The sequence below is a fragment of the Suncus etruscus genome, chromosome 6 (genome assembly GCF_024139225.1).
Source record: "Suncus etruscus isolate mSunEtr1 chromosome 6, mSunEtr1.pri.cur, whole genome shotgun sequence".
Classification (NCBI taxonomy): domain Eukaryota; kingdom Metazoa; phylum Chordata; class Mammalia; order Eulipotyphla; family Soricidae; genus Suncus; species Suncus etruscus.
Window position 1 is genome coordinate 94236120 of NC_064853.1, and position 17713 is coordinate 94253832.

The following is a 17713-nucleotide window of genomic DNA, read 5'->3' on the forward strand; positions in this document are numbered from 1 at the left end:
CCCTGGTATCCGGGAGTAATTCCTGAGTGTAGAGAACAATTGCAACTCCTGAGCACCACCTGGTGTGATCCAAACTCTTCCCACCCTGCTGCAGGCGTCTAGCGTCTCAGCATCTCTAGTGGGGACGAATTCCTTCACTAAGGAAAGCAGGTACAAGAATGGACTAATATGAAATATGAAATAATGAGACCATACAAAATACATTGAATGGGGACACACGTCTGCAATAGACGTGAGACAAATTTACTCTCCAGGTTGGGAGTATATAAAGGGTAAAGAGCCAGTCATATCATGAAAGGAATGCCCACATTTGTTTTTTTCAAAGTACAGGAACTATCAATGTACACTGTTTGATTTTTGTTTTGTTTTGTTTTTTGTTTTTGGGCCACACCCGGCGTTGCTCAGGGTTTACTCCTGGCTGTCTGCTCAGAAATAGCTCCTGGCAGGCACGGGGGACCATATGGAACACTGGGATTCGAACCAACCACCTTTGGTACTGGATCAGCTGCTGCTGTGCTATCTCTCCGGGCCCACAGTTTGATTTTAAAATGAATACACATAGCTTTAGGTCAGGGGTCTTCAAACTACGGCCCGCGGGCCACATGCGGCCCGCAGAGGAGTCTGATCCGGCCCGCCAGCAGTGAGCACGTTGCCAAGATACCTGCCAGCATATACACTCAGTGTATATCCAAATATCAGGAACCATGCACTCAAAATGGTAACCATCTTTGGTAGCACTTATGCCTGTGAACAGACTTTTTCAAGAATGAAACATCTGAAATCTCCAACCAGATCAAGATTAACTGATGCCCACTTGCATCACTTGTTACGGCTGGCAGTGACAAATATGGAACTGGACATTGACCATCTCTTTAGTCAAAAGCAGGCCCACAGTTCCCATTGAAATACTGGTGCGTGATCTGTTTATTTATAAATGGTTTTCATTTTATTTATATAAGATATGTGCAGTGTGAGTAGGAATTAGTAGCTCATATAGTCCGGCCCTCCAGCTCTCTAAGGGACCGTAATCCGGCCCCCACTTTAAAAAGTTTGAAGACCCCTGCTTTAGGTGGTTTGTAATCTTAGAATAGAATAGATTTCAGTTAGGAGCCAGAAGATAAAAGGGAGGCTAATTTTTTACATATCAAAGTAGTTTCTGGCCCTACGTGTCATTACTGATGTAAATTAAGGGATAGCAGGAATCCTGGTTTTCTTCCTAATAACAAATATCCTTAACCTGAGGGAATAGTTTTCTAGCTAGGGGCTAAGACCCACTTCCTATGGTCTGGTTATGGAAAGAGATAAAACTTATATGAAGGGCCCGGAGAGACAGCACAGCGGTGTTTGCCTTGCAAGCAGCTGATCCAGGACCTAAGGTGGTTGGTTCGAATCCCAGTGTCTCAAATGGTCCCCTGTGCCTGCCAGGAGCTATTTCTGAACAGACAGCCAGGAGTAACCCCTGAGCACCGCCGGGTGTAGCCCAAAAACCAAAAAAAAAAAAAAAAAAAAAAAAAAAAATATATATATATATATATATATATATGAAAGGGGTACAGAATTATATATACCTAGTAAATAGTCTAATTCTACAGTGGCCAAACCTGTTTGTTAGCAGGTATTCAAGGTGACAGGGAAAGTCCCTTAGGCAAAGTTATCCTGCTGCGGTGTTCAAAGACAAGGAGAGAAGACATTGTCATGAAGATGCTATATTTTGACTTGGTCTTTAGAAGAAAATAGGCTGACAGAAAGAGACCATGCTTGTCTTATTTGGTGCAGAAATTTCTCTGAGAAAAGGAATTTGATAGAGGCCCTATTTCGACCTGTAATTTTTACAAAGGAGAGATAGCCAAATAATGACCAAAAATGTAATGCCAAGCATCTCTTTGGAAATTCCTCAACCATCCACGCAGGGGAAAAAGGTGTCCATATTGGGCCTTTTGAGGAACCCCGTGGGGGTTATTTCAGTTCTCCCCACCAGGAAAATCTGAGGATACATCTGGTGGGCTGAGCTCCCTTAAAAGTTTTTGTGGGCCCGGAGAGATAGCACAGCCGCGTTTGCCTTGCAAGCAGCTGATCCAGAACCAAAAGGTGGTTGGTTCAAATCCCGGTGTCCCATATGGTCCCCCGTGCCTGCCAGGAGCTATTTCTGAGCAGAAAGCCAGGAGTAACCCCTGAGCACCGCCGGGTGTGGCCCAAAAACCAAAAAAAAAAAAAAGTTTTTGTATGCCATGGCACCACCCCAAAAAAATAACTGACCATCTTACCATGACAACTTTGGTGTCTGAAAAGGTGTCAGTCTTTTTTTTTTTTTTTTTTTTTTTTTTGGTTTTTGGGCCACATCCGGCGGTGCTCAGGGGTATCTGCTCAGAAATAGCTCCTGGCAGGCACGGGGGACCATATGGGACACCAGGATTCGAACCAACCACCTTTGGTGCTGGACCGGCTGCTTGCAAGGCAAATGCCGCTGTGCTATCTCTCCAGGCCCAAAGGTGTCAGTCTTTTAAGCATTTTAGTATATTTCTTATTCCTAGATTCTTTTAGTTATCTTTTACATTATTTTATACTAATTTTAATATACTATTTTTGCTTTGTTTATAAATTTCTTTTTATTTGTTTGGGGTTTGGGGATTTTGTTTGTTTGCTTGATTGTTTTTAACCACACCCAGCTGTGTTCAGGGTTTATTCCTGGCTCTGTGCTCAGGAATCAGATATGATAGAGCTTGGTGGATTATCTAATATGGCTGGGAATCAACAGTTTGGCTACGTGGAAGGCAAGCACTATATATACCCTACCCACAGCACTATTGTTCTGGCCAATATTTCTTTTATTTTCTAAGTTGAATTCTTAAATTACTCTCAGTCTTTCTTTTTAAGGGATAATTGTGCCATACCCTGCAGAACTCAGGTGCTATTCTTGCCTGGAGTGACCTCTGACACTGCTTTAGAGACCAGTTCAAGATGCAAACGAGGCAAGCATTTTGTAAAGGAAAAGTTTCCCCTGGGTTTGCTAACTGCCCTGATCACCTAACCCCCTTCACAATTCTGGGAACTTCAGTTTCCCCTGAGTTTCCTGACTGCCCTGATCACCCTCCCCCTTCACAATTGTGGGAACGTGTAGACCCAGTTATAGTTTAACTTTCTTTCTGTTCCTACATGGTTTTAACCTGGTCATGTTAACCCTGTAAGCTTGCACCTGCACCTTGCAAAAATGTGATTGAGCAAATGCCAGATGTCATGTACTTCCTAAAGCAAATCAATCTACTGTACCTTTCTATTGTTTGAAATACTATATACAGTTTGTAAGCTCATGGCTCAGGGCTGGCGGTTTCTGGCTTATGCTGGATTCTAGACAGCCCCTGCATATGCTTGTAAAAGAAAAATAAACCCCCTGCTTTTGCATGAGACTGTGGTCTTGGTGTCTTTGAACGGCGCATCATTCTCCTGGACTTAACAATCTTATTTTTTTTTTTTTTGGTTTTTGGGTCACACCCGGCAGTGCTCATAACAAATTTTTGCCATGCTTCTTTTTTAAATTAATTAATTAATTGATTAATTTTGGATTTTGAGCCACACCCAGTGACACTCAGGAGTTACTCCGGCTATGTGCTCAGAAATCACTCCTGGCTTGGGGGACCATATGAAACACCAGAGGATCGAACTGTGGTCAGTCCTAGGTCAGACACGTGCAAGGCAAACGCCCTACCGCTGTGCCACCGCTCTGGCCCCTTAACATATTTCTTAATAAAAAGACAGAATGACAAGCAGAATCATACTAGCCATAATCACACAAAGAAAGATTATAAACCAATTTGAAAATTGGAAAAACAGGGTGTAACAATAACATGATAAAATACTACAATATGGGGCTGGAGAGATAGCACAGCAGTAGGGCTTTGCCTTGCTAGCGGCAGACCCAGGACCGACGTTGATTCGAATCCTGACATCCCATATAGTCCCCCAAGCCTGCCAGGAGCAATTTCTGAGCACAGAGCAAAGAGTAACTCCTGAATGCCGCTGGTTTTGGCCCCAAAACAAAAACAAACAAACAAAAAAGAAATACCACAATATGAGAGATCTCAGGATCACCACAACCAAGTGTGTGCAAACACTGCAGCTACTTATAATCCCCAGGAGCTGAACTGCCAGAATGTCCCTCCCAGAAGAGTACCACAATTGAAAGTATGCAAGCATGGTCACAAAACAGGTGACTCCTGACACCGTAAAGACAGCGACTACAATAAAGGGAAGGAAAGTGATAAATGATAAATCAGTCAGTCTGGGCCGGAGAGATAGCATGGAGGTAAGGCATGTGCCTTTCATGTAGAAGGACGGTGGTTCAAATTCCGGCATCCCATATGGTCCCCCGAGCCTGCCAGGAGAGATTTCTGAGCATAGAGCCCAGGAGTAACCCCTGAGTGCCGCTGGGTGTGACCCAAAAACCAAAAAATAAAAAAATAATAAATAAATAAATCAGTCAGGATAATTGCCTTATTAACTTCTTTAGTATCATAGCTTTTTTTGGGGGGGGAGGGTCTACTTAATGTTAAAGCTTAAAAGCATTTTATTCAAATCATGGAGTAATTATAATTCTGGATATAGGAATACGTATATAGGAAAACTCCTGCCTAGGGTTGGTGAGGCAGGTAGACAGCATGGTCTGGCTGAGAGAAGGGGTGTCTGATAATGAGAACTAGCTTACTTTCTCTCTGTCTCTCTCTGTCTCTCTCTGTCTCTCTGTCTCTCTCTGTCTCTCTCTGTCTCTGTCTCTCTGTCTCTCTCTCTCTCTCCTCCTCCTCCTCCTCCTCCTCCTCCTCCTCCTCCAATTCCTCCTCCTCAGAGAGCTACTTCCACCAGGGCTACTTCCACCTCTGTGCCTAGGGAACACTTTGGGCAGTGCTCTAGGAATCATGTAGTGTGTTGGGAATTGAACTGAGATCAATCAAGGCAGGCATATTTTTGTTTTGTTTTGGGGCCACACCCAGCAATGCTCAGGAATTACTCCTGGCTCTATAATCAAGGATCACTCCTAGAAGGTTTGGGAACCATATGAGATGCCATGGATCAAACCCAGATCAACCACGTACAAGGCAAACACTCTTAACTGCTATATTATTGCTCTGGCCTCAAAATAAGCTTCTTAACCCTTATACTATCTCTCCAGTGCTCTCGTAAAAAGTCTTTATTTGGAATCATCAAAACATGCAAAATTGCTCTCCTCTCTCCCCTCTCTCCTCTCCTCTCTCCCCTCTCTCCTCTTCTCTCTCCCCTCTCCTCTCCTCCCTCCTTTCCCCTCTCTCATCCTCTCCCCTCTCCCCTGTCTACTCTCCTCTCTCCCCTCTCCTCTTCTCTCTTCCCTCTCCTCTCCTCCCTCCTTTCCCCTCTTCCATCCTCTCCCCTCTCTCCTCTCCTCTCTCTCCTCTTCTCTCTCCCTTCTCCTCTTCCCTCTCCCATCCTCTCCCCCTCAAAAAAAATGCAAAATTATATTGTGAGTTGGGTTTGGAAAGAGAGTACAGAAGCTAGTGACTAGGGCACTTGCCTTGCACAAGACCATTCATCTCTGGGATTTATATGGTTCTGGCAAGGAGTAATTGCTGAATGCTAATCTAGGAATAACCCTTAGCCCAACTTGTCTCAACTGAACTGTAAAAAATATCTTAAAAATATTTTTCCTGGGCTGGAAAGATAGCATGGAGGTAGGGCATTTGCCTTGCATGCAGAAGGACGTTGGTTCAAATCTCAGCATCCCATATGGTCCCCTGAGCCTGTCAGGAGTGATTTCTGGCACAGAGTCAGGAGTAGCCCTGAGCATTCCTGGGTATGACCCCAAAACCAAAAAAAAAAAAAAAAAAACCAAAAAAAAAAAACAAATATTTTTTCCGGGACCAAACTAATAGCACAGCAGTAGGGCATTTGCTTTGTACAACCTGAAATGGACCAGGGTTGTATCCCTGGTATCCCATATGGTCCACTGAGCAGCCCAGGAATGGTTTCTGAGAGCAGTCAGGAATTCCTGAGCACTGCCAGTGTGGCCCAAAAACAAAGGGAAGGAAGGAGGGAGGGAGGGAGGAAGGAAGGAAGGAAGGAAGGAAGGAAGGAAGGAAGGGAGGGAGGGAGGGAGGGAGGGAGGGAGGGAGGGAGGGAGGGAGGGAGGGAGGGAGGAAGGGAGGAAGGAAGGAAGGAAGGAAGGAAGGAAGGAAGGAAGGAAGGAAGGAAGGAAGGAAGGAAGGAAGGAAGGAAGGAAGGAAGGAAGGAAGGAAGGAAGGAAGAGAGGGAGGGAGGGAGAGAGAGGAAGGAAGGAAGGAAGGAAGGAAGGAAGGAAGGAAGGAAGGAAGGAAGGAAGGAAGGAAGGAAGGAAGGAAGGAAGGGAGGGAGGGAGGGAGGGAGAGAGAGAGGAAAGAAGGAAGGAAGGAAGGGAGGAAGGGAGGGAGGGAGGGAAGAAGGAAGAAGGGAGGGAAGGAGGGAGTAAGGAAGAAAGGAAGGAAGAGAGGGAGGGAGGGAGGGAGGGAGGGAGGAAGGAAGGAAGCAAGGGAGGGAGGGAAGGAAGGAAGGAAGGAAGGAAATAAGGAAGGAAGGGAGGGAGGGAGGGAGGGAGGGAAGGAAGAGAGGGAGGGAGGGAGGAAGGAAGGAAGGAAATAAGGAAGGAAGGGAGGGAAAGAGGGAGGGAAGGAAGGAAGGAAGGGAGGGAGGGAGGGAGGGAAGGGAGGGAGGGAGGGAAGGAAGGAAGGAAGGAAGGAAGGAAGGAAGGAAGGAAGGAAGGAAGGAAGGAAGGAAGGAAGGAAATAAGGAAGGAAGGGAGGGAGGGAAGGAAGGAAGGGAGGGAGGAAGAGAGAGAGAGGAAAGAAGGAAGGAAGGAAGGGAGGGAGGGAGAGGAAGGAAGGAAGGAAGGAAGGAAGGAAGGAAGGAAGGAAGGAAGGAAGGAAGGAAGGAAGGAAGGAAGGAAGGAAGGAAGGAAGGAAGGAAGGAAGGAAAATATTTTTTTTGTTTGTTTTTGGGCCACACCCGGCGGTGCTCAGGGGTTACTCCTGGCTGTCTGCTCAGAAATAGCTCCTGGCAGGCACTGGGGACCATATGGGACACCGGGATTCGAACCAACCACCTTTGGTCCTGGATCGGCTGCTTGCAAGGCAAACACCGCTGTGCTATCACTCCGGGCACAAAGGAAAAGAATTTAAAAGTAGGGACTGGAGCAAAAGCACATCTCGCAGGGCATTTGTCTTGCACACAGCCAATCTGAGTTTGATCCCTGGCTTTCTTTGTGTATGGCCTCAAAACAAAAAAATTAAAAATAAAAAGCAGAGAGAACTCAGAACTTTATTTCTTGTCATTTTCCTGCAAGTTAGGGCAAGGGTAAAAGCTTGCATGTTTGTTTTAATTTTCTTGGGTTTGTGGCCACACCCGACAATACTCAGAGTTTACTATTGGTTCTGGCTCAGAGATCACTTCTGGCAAACTCTGAAATCCATATGTGGTGCCAGGGATTGAACCCCAGTAAGGCCTCACCTGACACTGCTCAGGGGTTACTCCTTGTTTTATTCTCAGAGTTCACTCCTAACAGGGCTTGGGGATCAAATGGGATGCTGAGATTGAACCTAAGGCAGCTGCATGTAAGATGAGGGATCTGCCACTGTTCTCTGGCCCCCTTGCATAATATTGGTGTTGTTCTGAGAAAGAGACACATCTAACAGTACTTAGCAGTACTCCAGCTCTATGTTTGGGGATTAATCCCTGCAGTGCTTGGGGGGAATCATGCAATACTGGGGATTGAACCCAGGCCTTCTACATGCAAACATGTCCTTTAGCCCTATGAGCCATTTCCTGAGCCCCGTCCCACATTTAGATTTAGAGAAATTCAACTTTTAAACAATAAATTCAGACCCAAAAGTAACTAGAAAAATAAATTAGACCCATGCACTTAATAATTGGGAGTTAGGAGGGAGCTAACAGAGAAGCACAAAAGGCCTTGAATTTATGCTCAGATCCATCAGTTTAATGCAAACAATCCACAAAGCCTGACTTGCAGAGCAAGCTTTTAAGTATAATTAGAGCAAAAGAGGACTGTTGAATTAATTAAATTAAATTAATAAGAGTCCTGAGGGCCCAGAGAGATAGCACAGGGGTGTTTGCCTTGCAAGCAGCCGATCCAGAACCTAAGGTGGTTGGTTCGAATCCCGGTGTCCCATATGGTCCCCCGTGCCTGCCAGGAGCTATTTCTGAGCAGACAGCCAGGAGTAACCCCTGAGCACTGCCGGGTGTGGCCCAAATACAAACAAACAAACAAACAAAAAATGCTTTTGTTGTTTTTTGTTGTTTTCGTTTTTTGTTTGGAGGCCACATCCAGAAACATATCCAGAAACGCTCAGGGGTTATTCCTGGATCTGCACTCAGAAATCACTCATGGCATACTCAGGGGAGCATATGGGATGCTGGGGATCAAATCCAGATCTGCCTGTGCAATACAAACGCACTATCCACTATACTATATATATATATATATATATATATATATGTATGTATGTATGTATGTATGTATAAACTATAGTGTAATATATGCTATAGTATATACTACACTATAGCTCCAGTCCCAAAGAAATTCTTTTGTTGTTGTTGTTTTGTTTTGTTTTGTTTTGTTTTGAAGGGTCACACTCAGCAGTGCTTAGGAGCCACTTCTAATTCTGTCCTCAGAATTTGCTCCTAAACAAAACAGAAACAAAAAAACAAAAAGGAACTGAAGAGATAGCACAGCGGTAGGACATTTGCCTTGCACCCAGCCAATCCAGGGTGAACAATGGTTTGAACCCCGGCATCCCCTGAGCCTGCCAGGAGCAATTTCTCAGCACCACTGGGTCTGACCCAAAAACAAAACAAAACAAACAAACAAACAGAATTTGCTCCTGGCAGACTCAGGGGAACATATGGGATGCTGGGATTTGAACCCGGATCCATCCTATGTTGGGCGTGTGCAAAGCAAACACCCTACTGCTGTGTTAATGCTCTGGCCTTCCTAATAATTTTTTTTTTTTTGGTTTTTGGGAACCACCATCCTTCTGCATAAAGGCAAACGTACTACCTCCATGCTATCTCTCCAGGCCCCCTAATAAAATTTTAATTTAGTTTAAGAACCTTGACTTACAAAGTTATTGATAGTTGAGTTTTAGGTATATAATATTTTGACTGCGGATGAGATCCCATCACCAGAGCTCCTATACTTCATCATTCCTCCCCCACCTGTCACCTGCCACCTTGACAAGCACATTACAAAATTTGGTGGCTGCAACTTAGATCTCATGTTTTTGGTTTTTTTTTTTTTTTGGGGGGGGGTTTTGGGCCACACCCGGTAACGCTCAGGGGTTACTTCTGGCTATGTGCTCAGAAGTTGCTCCTGGCTTGGGGGACCATATGGGACACCGGGGGATCGAACCGCGGTCTGTCCAAGGCTAGCGCAGGCAAGGCAGGCACCTTACCTTCAGCGCCACCGCCCGGCCCCAGATCTCATGTTTTTAAAGTCTGTGTTTTGGATGTATAGCTATACCACACTCCCATATCACTCATATACCCAAAGCCCTGACCCTTTTTTCCCCATTACTTACCTTTCTCTGTCATTCTCCTCCCTAAGATCTAGGGGCAAGAGCAATCTTGGCATCCTCTCTACTACAGTACATTTCCCCATTCTGTTATTCTATATACCACAGATAGGTGGGATCACTTTGTTTGTCTTTCATTTTCTGGCTTACTTCACTCAACATGATATCTTCCAGTTTCAATTAGGTTGCCACAAATTGCAGATTTTATCATTCCTTGCAGCTGCATAGTAGTCCATTATCTTTAGAATCCATTCATCTGTGGATTAGGAATAATGTGAAAAAAAGAAAAGAAAAAGAAAAAGAAAGGCAGTTGCCAGAGGAAAGGGGAATCTTATTTTGGGTTTTAAATTACTTTTTGAGATTCTGTGGTTTACAGTGCTATTAATTATAGTTTCACGTGCATGTAATTCAACACCACATCCATTACCAATTACCCCTCCCTTTTCTTTTTTTTTCTTTTTTTCTTTTTTTTTTTTTTTTGGTTTTTGGTTTTTGGGTCACACCCGGCGGTGCTCAGGGGTTACTCCTGGCTGTCTGCTCAGAAATAGCTCCTGGCAGGCACGGGGGACCATATGGGACACCGGGATTCGAACCAACCACCTTAGGTTCTGGATCGGCTGCTTGCAAGGCAAACACCGCTGTGCTATCTCTCCGGGCCCACCCTTCCCTTTTCTAAGGGCTCCAAACTCCCTCCCCTACACAGACACCCCAAAATCAATTGTGTGGACAAGTTCTCTCATTTATTATTATTGCTTTGGACCTTTGTTGCTAGCTTGCTGTATCTTTAGGGAGTTATTGTTTAAAAGGCACCGAATTTCAGTTTTTCTGAAAGAGTTCTGAGAGGGGATACAATGGTAAAGCACAACAGTTGAATGGTACTTAACACTACAAAGCATACCCTAAAAATGGTTAAGATGGTAAATTTTGGGACTGGAATGATAGCATCATGGTAAGGCATTTGCCTTGCTCATGACCATCTCAAGACTGGTGGTGGATCGAATCCCAGCATCCCATATGGTCTCCGGAGCCTGACAGGATCGACTTCTGAGAACAGAGCCAGGAATAACCCTTGAGCACTGCCAGGTGCGACCAAAATAAAAAGGTAAACTTTGGGCCCGGAGAGATAGCACAGCGGTGTTTGCCTTGCAAGCAGCCGATCCAGGACCAAAGGTGGTTGGTTCGAATCCCGGTGTCCCATATGGTCCCCCGTGCCTGCCAGGAGCTATTTCTGAGCAGAGAGCCAGGAGTAACCCCTGAGCACTGCCGAGTGTGGCCCAAAAAACCAAAAAAAAAAAAGGTAAACTTTATGTAAGTGAATATAAATGTATGTAAGTAATGTATGAATATAAATGTATGTAAGTAAATATAAATAACAATTCATTGTAAGTAATGATAATAAATAATAATAGATTTATTAAATATTAATTAAATAATTAAAAATTGTTCTGGGCCCAGAGCAATAGTACCGCAAATAGGCCTTTTGCATTGTACACGGCTGACCTGGATTCAATCCCCATCATCCCATATGGTCCCCGAAGCACTACCAGAGTAATTCCTAAGTGCAGAGCCAGGAGTAATGCAAAAGCACCACTGAGTGTGACCTATAAAGAAAAAAACTCGGGCCCGGAGAGACAGCACAGCGGCGTTTGCCTTGCAAGCAGCCTATCCAGGACCTAAGGTGGTTGGTTTGAATCCCAGTGTCCCATATGGTCCCCTGTGCCTGCCAGGAGCTATTTCTGAGCAGACAGCAGGAGTAACCCCTGAGCACCGCCAAGTGTGGCCCCAAAACCCAAAAAAAAAAAAAATAGAGAAAAAAACTCATAAGTCTGGTTGAACCCAAAATGAGTTGTTGAAAGTTGAAGAGACTCACAAACTAACTAGAGACAACCAATTGATTTTGGTGTTTGTTTGTTTTTGGGTTTTTTGTTTTGTTTTGTGTTGGTTTTGGTTTTGTTTTTTTTTTTTTTTTTTTGGGTCACACCCGGCAGCGCTCAGGGGTTACTCCTGGCAGACTCAGGGGACCATATTGGATGCTTGTATTCGAACCACTGACCTGCATGCAAGGCAAATGCCTTGCCTCCATGCTATCTCTCCGGCCCCTGTTTTTTGGTTTTTGGCTTGGGGCCAATGCATGGGGATTACTCCAGACTCTGCATTCAGGAGTTACTCCTGGGGGTGCTCAGAAAACCTTATGGGATGCCAAGAATTGAATCCAGATTGGCCACATGGAAGGCAATTGCACGACCCACTATACTATCGCCCCCACAACAAGCAATGGCTCATTCAGTATTCTCTGAGCATCGATGCCAAGAGACAAATACTTCTCCAGATGCAACAGTGATCAAAAACAGCCTTATTCTTCACAGAGCTCACATTTCAGGCTCATTACTAGTTATTCATTTCGAAATCTCAAAGCTGATTTCTTCATTTACAAAAGGAACAAAGGAGCTGATGAGATTGCTTAGGAGGTAAAGTGCTAGCCTTGCATTCTGCTGACCTAGTTTGAATCTTTAGCAAGACCTAAAATCCCCTAAGTACCACTAGGGGAAATCCTGAGCACAACTCCAGGAATAGCCTGGAGGACAGCTAGGTGGGTGTGGCCCCAATTTTCTCGCCCGCCTACAAAAAATAATAAAAGAATCAGAATGAATTGTTGGCCAAGGATTCCAAGTGAACACCTCTGGCATATGAAAAGGTGCTAGTCTCATTCAAAATAAAAGAAATGCAAAATAAAATTTCATTTTCCGTGCATTGATGTCAGAAAATTTAGACTGGTGTCAGCCTGTCTGCTGATGAGACTGTGTCAACTGTGCACTCTCCATCTTAACTGATGTAGGATCAAAGTGGAGTTTCCATGGAGATCAATTAAGCAATAAGGCCCCTAAGCAATTAAGCCTTCAAGGTGTCCCTAGGAAGTTTAATGGCATTTTACCTGTTATGGGACTTGTATCCAACCTGAAACAGTCTCTTTTCATAGAATAAATGCTAATAAATAAACCAAGTTTGGGCATGAGATAGTGCAATGGTAGCACATTTGCCCTGCACCTGTCTACCAGGGTTCAATTTCCAGCCTCCCATATGGTCCCCTGAGCACATCCAGGAATAATTCCTGAATATAGGTTGCCAGAAGCAACCCTTCGGGTGTGACCCCAAAACAAAACAAAACAAAAAGAAGTTTATAATGGTAGCAATAGAAGGATGCTTATCATAGCATTGTAGTTGTTGTTTGTTGTTAGTGATTGGGGGGCCATTCCTGGCTGTGCTGGGGGGTAAAGAGAGGGTGGTATGGGATGCCAAGATCAAGTTCTTGGCCTTGCACGGGCTCTAGCATCTGCACCACATCCCAAACCATAATGGCATTGTTCACAGTAACAAACAAATCAAATCAAATGTTTATCAATTGAAAAAATGATCAAAATAACAATGGGATAGACAAAGAAGAGAGTGCATTGCATGGAGGTAAGGCACATATATGCCTTGCATATGACCAATACCTATTTAGTCACCCCAATACTGCATCCTCTGAACTTTGCTTGAACCACCACCTTGGTTGATAGAGAATAACCAGAAGGGACCTCCTGAACATCACTTGGGAACCTCTTTTCAATTAGTATATCATATATGTAATATCATGGATCGTTTTTGTTTTTGTTTGGTTTTCGGATCACACCCAGGGGTTTCTCCTGGCTCTGCACTCAGAAATCGCTCCTGGCAGACTCGGGGGACCAGGTCATCCATGTGCAAGGCAAACACCCTATCACTGTGCTATCACTCTGGCTATATATGTAATATTATGGAATTGTGGAAAATAGCTACATGTGTTTATCTTCCTCTACTTAGTAAAAAATTGACGTACGGGGCTGGAGAGATAGCATGGAGGTAAGGCGTTTGCCTCTCATGCAGAAGGACGATGGTTCAAATCCCAGCATCCCATATGGTCCCCTCAGCCTGCCAGGAGCAATTTCTGAGTGTAGAGCCAGGATTAATCCCTGAATGTTGCCAGGTGTGACAAAAAAAAAATTGACGTACAAGCAAATAAAAGTATCATGAGGCTGAAAAGAGTACAGTGGGTAGGGTGCATACCTTTCATGCCTCCAACCTGGGTTCAATCCCCAGTACCCAATATGGTCCCCTGAACCCTACCAATTGTGATCTCTGTGTATAGAGCCAGGAAAGTAACCCCTCAACAATGCCTGTATGAACAACAACAACATAAATGCATCATGATCTTACTAACTCAAACTACACTGCCTGGAAGAAACCCCAAGCATCCCTGTATGTAGTTCCAAAGTTCTAAACACTCATATTCACATAAAACCCAAAACATAAAGATGTGAGAATTCAGGCAGAGAGAGACTGGGAAATCTGAATTAAGTTAGATTAGACGAGCTCTCTAGACCCAAACAGAAATTTCTGTACTCATGAAGTAGGAAATGCCCATTGCATTGTTTCCCCCACCCTTTAGGAGCCACAGTTTTCTCAGTCTCATCCACATTGCATATAAATATAATATGTTTCTATTTGGATTGTTTAAATCTCCCTTAATAGCTAAGTGTCATTTATGTTGTAGCATCTGACAGAATTTCCTTCATTTTGGGCCCGGAGAGACAGCAGATCCAGGACCAAAGGTGGTTGGTTCGAATCCCAGTGTCCCATATGGTCCCCCGTGCCTGCCAGGAGCTATTTCTGAGCAGACAGCCAGGAGTAACCCCTGAGCAATGCCGGGTGTGGCCCAAAAACAAAAACAAAAAAAAAAAAAAGAATTTCCTTCATTTTAAAGACTAAATAATATACCATTGTCACTATGCTATTTCACTTGCTAATTCACCCATCAATGGATACTTGGTTTCCACTTACATGCCCATTGCATATATCTGTATGAGGGGCTGGAGAGATAGTACAGGAGGCCAGCCCTGGTTTCCTGGACCACATACAAAGCAATACCATGGGTCACTCTCCTAAGCATACAGCCAGGAATAGCTTCTAAGCACTGCCAAGTGTAGACCCCAATACAAAATAATGATTCTTATTAATAAATAAATTGTGGTGAACATTCCACAGCCACCATATAAATAACAGCCCAGTTTCATAGCTTCACCACTACTCTTGGAAGAGATGCAAGCCAAGAAATTCAGAACTCACGAGTATACCAGTCTTTGGGCTAAAAACTCTTGGACACTCTCAGGAGGAGAGGTCCAAGTCCCCTTGTAGCAGCATCCACACCTCACAAAAGCTGCTGTGCAAAGAGCCCAAATTCACTGCCTCACAACTAACCTCTGCAGAGCCACCAAGCTGACAAAACTTCTAGATACCTCAATTTTCAGGCTAAAACTTCTAACTCCCCTACCTACTGCAAGATGTAACAGAAGCCTCACCACATACCACAGCCACCACCATGTAAACAACTGCCCAGCTTCACTGCTTCATGACTAATGTTGGAAGACATGCAAACCATACCACTGACTCATAAATATACTGATCATTGGACTGAAAACTCTGGGGTACCCTAAGGACAGTTGTGGGGCAAAAATCATCCCAGTTCTACAGATCCTGGAGCAACAGAATAACTCCAAATTCTTCAATACCAACAGCCTAGTAAATTAAACGGGAAAATAATATAGAAACCAACTAAGCACAATCAACAAAAACAATAACATAGAAGGCCCAACCAGCAAAAAGACATCTCAGTGAACTCTCAGACACTGACTATAATAACCCTATTGAGAGATATAACAATTTTCATAAAGTTTCTTTTATTAAAGTATTTTTTATAATTCCATTAGCCATTTACTTATAACAAGCAATATAAAATAAATTATTCTGTGCCAGCTAAGAGAGCAGGCTTATGGGTAAGGTGGGAAATTAGGGACAATGCTAGAGATAGGATTGATTTTGGAGCACTTTATGCCCAAAATATCTGTACTGCAAACAACTTTACAAAACAGTGTTTAAATAAGTAAAAAAAAAAAAAAAAAAAAAAAGACATTTAGGGCCGGAGAGATAGCACGGCAGTATGGTGTTTGCCTTGCACGCATCTGATCCAGACGAATGCTGGTTCAAATCCTGGCATCCCTTATGGTCCCCCATGCCTTCCAGGAGCGATTTCTGAGCACAGAGCCAGGAGTAACCCCTGAACGCCGCTGGGTGTGATCCAAAAACAAACACAAAACAAAACAAAACAAAAAGACATTTGTGGCTGGAAAAATAGCATGGAGATAGGGCATTTGCCTTGCATGCAGCAGGTCGGTGGTTCGAATCCCGACAAGGTCCCCCGAACGTGCCAGGACCGATTTCTGAGCGCAGTTTCAGGAGTAACCCGAGCGCTGCCGAGTGTGACCCAAAAACAAAAAAGATATTTGGGGCCAGAGAGATAGCATGGAGGTAAGGTGTTTGCCTTGCATGCAGAAGGATGATGGTTCAAATCCCGGCATCCCATATGGTCACCCGAGCCTGCCAAGAGCGATTTCTGAGCGTAGAGCCAGGAAGAACCCCTGAGCACTGCCAGGTGTGACCCAAAAACCAAAAAAAAAAAAAAAAAAAAGACATTTAACTTTTGTTGTTGTATTTGGGTAATACCAATGATGCTCATGGGTTATTCTTGACTATGTACTCAGCAGAGGATCAAATCTGGATTGACTATGTGCAAGGCAGGCATCCTACCTGCTGTACCTACCTTTTGGCCCCTTCACATCATATGACATTTTAATTATTTATTCAGTCATGTCTAGTCTTAGCCATTAAATTGTATCCATTTGGACACCTGTTGACCAAATTTTAAGGTCTGACTTTAACACTGGCACAAATGCTGCCTTCATTGGTGAATTCACCACTTTCCAAGGACATAGGATCTACATTCCATACTGAACCACACTCCTACTCACATGTTTTGGGGGGAGCAAATCACTAATCACATTTTATCAGCTCCCCACTCTTTTTTGCCAATGGGTTTGAAAGACCCAAAAGCCTTCCTTCACAATACCAGTTTTATTTATTTGGTTAGCTTTGATTTGGTCCATTAGCGGCTGGAGGCAGTGCTGGAGATAGGGACAAACCAGAGTTGGCCATGTCAAGGAAGATGCCTTTGCCACTGTACTATCTCTCTGGTCCAATATGCATTTATGTAATTGAAACATTAATTGAAACAATAACCTATCCTCTTTCTAAAATCCCCAGAAATGGATTTCACTCAGAGTTCTCCCATTAAGGAGTAGAGGGAAGAAAGGATAGACTCGGGCCGGAGAGATAGCATGGAGGTAAGGCGTTTGCCTCTCATGCAGAAGTTCATCAGTTCGAATCCCGGCGTCCCATATGGTCCCCCGTGCCTGCCAGGAGCAATTTCTGAGCCTGGATCCAGGAATAACCCCTGAGCATTGCCGGGTGTGACCCAAAAACCACAAAAAAAAAAAAAAAAAAGAAAGGATAGACTCTTCCATCATACAGAAAAAATTCTGAGTACAAGTTATTCCAGCAAGCAATTGGTATGTGATGGTTACAAATCAACCTTCCCGGGGGCCGGGCGGTGGCGCTGGAGGTAAGGTGCCTGCCTTGCCTGCACTAGCCTAGGACGGACCGCGGTTCGATCCCCCGGCGTCCCATATGGTCCCCCAAGAAGCCAGGAGCAACTTCTGAGCGCATAGCCAGGAGTAACCCCTGAGCATCACAGGGTGTGGCCCAAAAACCAAAAAAAAAAAAAAAAAAAAAAAAAAAAAACAAATCAACCTTCCCAAACCGAACCCCCCTTGGGAGATACCAAAGTGAGTTGGGGCAAAACTTGCATAAATGTTGTAGTATCCAGTTGCCTGGGGAATTCAGACACTCCAAGTTGTGTTTCAACACCAGTAGCTAAGCATAGGGACTCTCTATTGAGAGCTTTAGAACGGTTTATTGAATAAATGAATAGGTTGGGCCCGGAGATATAGCACAGCGGCGTTTGCCTTGCAAGCAACCGATCCAGGACCAAAGGTGGTTGGTTCGAATCCCGGTGTCCCATATGGTCCCCCGTGCCTGCCAGGAGCTATTTCTGAGCAGACAGCCAGGAGTAACCCCTGAGCACCGCTGGGTGTGGCCCAAAAACCAAAAAAATAAAAATAAATAAAAATAAAATAAAATAAATGAATAGGTATGTTTTCCCA

At 44.2% G+C, this 17713-nt stretch overlaps 1 protein-coding gene across 1 annotated transcript in view; it reads left to right on the top strand.

The window, feature by feature from the left end:
• Nucleotides 1–17713, top strand: part of DVL3 (dishevelled segment polarity protein 3) — a 324867-nt gene that overhangs the window by 250334 nt on the left and 56820 nt on the right. The window lies entirely within an intron of this gene.